Below are 4,854 nucleotides of genomic sequence, written 5' to 3'. Positions count from 1 at the left end.
TTTTTTCTTAAAGATTTGCTGGGACGAAACAACAATAATTCCCAGATCTCTGGAAGTAGGCTAATGTGAGAATATTTTTACTTCTGGCAGTATTTTCACATTTCTTTTATTTACCGTTTTGTCTTTTTTTCTCTCTTCTTACAGTTTAGCAAAGAAGGTAGGCCTCTCATTATGCAGACTTCACCCACAACGGGGATGCATTTCTCCTCCTATAATCATCAACCTAACAAAAAGACTTAGTTTTTTCTTTGGCTTGCCCAATACAATTTGAATTCATGTCCATGTTGCACATAAGATGGTTTTTCTGTATTTTTATGTGTTTTTTTCTCCTCAAAATTTAAGTAAACAAATTCAAATCCACAGAAATTTTGAAAGACTATTACAAACAACATTCACAAATATTTTACCTAAATTGACCAATTATTAATACTTTTCCACATTTGTGCTCTTTCTTCTGCTGTCGTGTGCACACCCGTGTGTGTGTGTGTGTGTGTGTGTGTGTGTGTAGATACACATATATACACAGACACATTTAGATTCTGTTTCAGGTATCTATCACTGGGATTTATATATCCCAAACCTTAGTGGCTTAAAATGCACTTTATCATCTTTCATGGTTCTGTGGGTAGACTGGACTCAGCTGTTTGCTTGGGGTCTTTTATGTGATATATATTACATAGTGGTTGTGGCTGAAGTCAGCAAGATTTCAGTGAACTGAACACTCAGGATGTCCCACTCATATGGCTATCGTCCATTGGCCAGAGTGGGTTCCTGCATTAAACTGTATTTTCTTATTCTCTGTGTTCTCTTTTTTATTAAAGTATCATTGCTATAGATTATATTAGTTTCAGGTGTACAACATAGTGATTTGACATTTATACTACACTTGATCTTAGCCAAAAGGCCGAGAAGCGATGATTTGACATTTACATACCTTAATGTAGTCACCACAGTAAGTCTAGTACCCGTCTGTTACTGCACGGAGTTATTATGATATTATTGACTATATTCCCTGTGCTATACTTGACATCCCTATGGCTTATTTATTTTACAACTGGAATTTTGTACCTCTTATTCCACTTTATCTTTTTCTACCCATCACCCCTTCCACCTTCCATCTGGCAATCATCAATTTGTTCCCTTTATCTATGAGGCTGTTTCTGTTTTCTTTTGTTTGTTCATTTGTTTTGTTTTTTGAGATTCCACATATAAATGAAATCAAATAGTATTTGTCATTCTCTGTCTGACATATTTCACTTAGCATAATACCCTCTAGGTCATATCCATGTTGTTGCAAATGCCAAGATTTCATTCTCTTTTTATTGCTGAGTAATATTCCATTGTGTGTGTGTGTGTGTGCATGTGTGTATACACACATACTCCACATCTTTGTCCATTCATCTGCCTATGGACACCTAGGTTGCTTCCATATCTTTGCTGTTGTAAATAATGTTGGAATGAACATAAGGGTGCATATGTATTTTTGAATTAGTGTTTCTGTTTTCTTTGGATAAGTATCCAGATGTGTAACTGCTGTTGATACTTTGGCGTCTGAGTCCTTGCTGACGAGGGAGCCTGCCACTCCCAGGGTGAACCAGTTCTTAGAGAGAGCACATGACTTGGCTGGAAGCAGGGCTTGTGATGTAAACTAACCAATCAAAAGCCCATGCTCTACCACCTCTTCTGTCAGGCTCTCAGAAGGAGGCAATATTCATCTGGCCTAACCATCCCAGGGCCAGGTACCAGGTAAGTAAAGACAGTCCTTGGATCTCAGAGCCTGCTACAATTGTTCAAACTAGCCAATCCCCAAATTGCTTACTCTGCCTTGCTTTTCCTTTGATGACCACTATAAAGACTCCTCACTCCTTCTGCCTCCTGACCCACCCTGGTGATTCCCTGTGTGGCCCTGTGTTCTATGGTGTACCCTCTCCTCTTGGAAATTGTGAACAATAACCTGTCTTATCAATGGCAGCTGTCTCCTAATCTATCGGCCTTGCTGTAGCTGATGAATAATAAACCCAACATTTAAAAACACCTCTCTGTGTAGCTTAGACTTCTCACAACATGGTCAGTATCCATAGGAAGTGGAATCTTTCAGTCTCTTTAGGTTTAGGCCCAGAAACTAGCATATCACCACTTCTGTCATACTCTACTGGCCAAAGCAGTGATAGAATCTGCCCACACTCAAGGGGGTGGGGGGAAATATGAAACCCATCTCTTACTGAAGTGAACATCAAAGCATTTCTGGCCATCCTTAGTCTGCCATCGTCCATCTTATGTCCACAAATTATATACCTGTAATATGCAAAATGCCCTTAGTGCCTTCCCCCTACCAGGAACCCAAAGTCTCGTAAGAATTATAGCATGAGTCTGGGATCTTGTCATCTAATTCAGGTCCAGGTGCAGGTGAAGCCACTTGGATAATGCTCACTGAGCATGGTTGCTTTCAATCTGAAGACCCATAAACTAAAGAGAGAAGTTATCTGGTGCCCACAGACCCCATATAAAATAGTAAAGCCTAGATACAATAATCACAATAGACATTCCCGCTGAAAAAAGGAGTGAGTGGGAAACCCGGAGTCACAGTAGTCACAAGTCCACAACAATTCTGAAATCCAGGTGCTCACTTGTCTCAATCAATTAGGGTCTAGTCCTATTCCCTGGGAATGATTCTTTGAAACTCTTGGATCTACCACCGAGGCCCTGATTCTACTGGTTGTGTCATCCTGCCATTTTTGGTGAGAAATCGCCTGTATTTGCAACTGAGAAGATTTCTAGGCTTTCTACCTGTCCTTGGAAATTTCGGGAACCAAAGGCCTCTCTTCACTTTCTACTATTTCATAATTTTCTATGAATCATAATGCAATTTACTCCATCATCTAAAAGTCTTTTCCACAGATCTCTTTAGACAGGACTTTCTCTACCTTGTACCCAGTGTGAAGCTTCTGTGGAACAGTGCTCTTAAGGTACCTAGAAATCTATTGTTTAATAGGGAGGAATTAAAAGGTAACTTCTTCAGATCTTCGGAAAGCTTTTTGCTTAACTGAAAGTCCCTTATATCTTTCTATCTTACAGGAACAAAAGGTCCTATATGGCTACCCTTGATTGATCTTTGCCCTGAAAACATGTTAATTTGTGAATTTTTTCTGGGGAGGGCTGGGGATATAAAACAGTTTTATTTTTAAATCAAGAAAATCTAGCTCCTTTACATTATTTTATAAATTCTCAAAAACCATATACATACTCTGTTAGTTCATCTCTTTCTTTTCGTATTTTCTCTTAGACAGTATATTATTAGTTTCTTAGAACTGACAAAACAAATCATCACCAACTGGGTGGCTTAAAACAACAGAAATTTATTCTCTCACAGTTCTGGAGGCTAGACGCTCAAATTCAAGTATTGCTAGGGCTACAGTCTCTTTGAAGATTCTGGGGGAGAATCTGTTCCATTCCTTTGTCTTTGCCACTGATATTGCCAGCAATCCTTGGTATTCCTTGGCTTATAGACATAACACTCTAATCTTTGCCTCTACTGTAACATGGCATTTTCCCTGTGTGTCTCTCTGTGTGTTTGTGTCTCCTCTTCTTATAAAACCACTAGTCACATTGGATTAAGGCCTATTTAATAAACTTATCTGAACTTGATTACATTTGCAAACAGCTTATTTCCAAATAAGGTCAAATTTCCAGGTACTAACGGGTTAATATTTCAAAATATCTTTTTGGGGGACATAATTCAACCTATAATAGTCAGCTAGAATAAACTGGTTGCTACTTTCTAAATTCTTCCTGGAAATCTTGCCAGCCAGATTGACAAATTCATTAGGTACGCTTCCTATTTTCTTTTTATTGCAGATTCCATTATTACCAAAAGTTCTTTTGTTTTACAGTAAGAACCTCTTTCTCTTCATCTTACACTAACATTTTCAAGCCCTTCCTATTAGAGTCCCTAAGGCTCTTCCCAAAGTCAATGCCACATGTTTGGTGTTTTTTGATACAGCAATCCTCTTGAACTCTCTTCTTCTCCACATATACTCATACATAAATACACACAACACACACACACATTGATACAGTGAGACTAATTTTCAGACATCCTGACCGTACACATCATCTCTCAGTACTCCGGCAAACGTCTCCTAAGAATTGGACTGCTCTCTTTTATACCATAACAGAATTACAGATGCTCCTTGACTTATGATGGGGTTATGTCCTCATAAACCCGTCATAAATTGAAAATATCATGTCAAAAATGCGTTTAATATACCTACTCTACAAAACATCAAAGATTAGCCTATCCTACCTTAAATGTGCTCACAACACAATATCCAAAAAGCACAGGCAACATAGCACACTGTAGAGTACTAGTTGTTTACCTTCATGATCTTGTGCGTGACTGGAGCTGTGGCTCGCTGCCACCGCTCTGCATAACGAGGCAGCACCGTACTGCATATTGCTAGCTCAGGAAAAGATAAAAATTCAAAATTTGAAATACGGTTTCTACTAAATACTACCACTTTAGCACCATGATAAAGTCAAAAAAACCGTTTAAGTCGAACTATCTTAAGTCAGGGACAGTCTGTACTTGAAAGGAATTTAATACAATCTGTTTACTTAATATACATTCCATCTTCAAATTTCTCCAGTTTCCCAGTAAGGTTTTTAAAAAATCCAGACTTCAATTAAGGATTTCACATTTCAATGAGTTATATCACTTTAGTTTACTTTAGTAACAATTTTGCATCTTTTTTTGTCTTTCATAATATCAGTATTTTGGAAGATCCTAGGCCAGTCGTTGGAGCATATAAATTGCTGATATTTGGTCACTTTTGATCTATAAAAATGAAACTTTGT

The 4,854-nt window shown here is 38.1% G+C and overlaps 1 non-coding gene across 1 annotated transcript; it reads right to left on the bottom strand.

Moving 5' to 3' along the window:
* Positions 1-724: 724 nt before the first annotated feature.
* Positions 725-916, bottom strand: LOC117012607 (U2 spliceosomal RNA). The gene has a single exon (XR_004421210.1). It is a non-coding gene; the product is annotated as a U2 spliceosomal RNA (small nuclear RNA).
* Positions 917-4,854: the final 3,938 nt, after the last annotated feature.

Source organism: Rhinolophus ferrumequinum, chromosome 20, assembly GCF_004115265.2.
Source record: "Rhinolophus ferrumequinum isolate MPI-CBG mRhiFer1 chromosome 20, mRhiFer1_v1.p, whole genome shotgun sequence".
Taxonomy (NCBI): Eukaryota; Metazoa; Chordata; class Mammalia; order Chiroptera; family Rhinolophidae; genus Rhinolophus; species Rhinolophus ferrumequinum.
The sequence above is the reverse complement of the archived record's forward strand: the minus strand, read 5'-3'. Positions and strand labels throughout refer to the sequence as shown.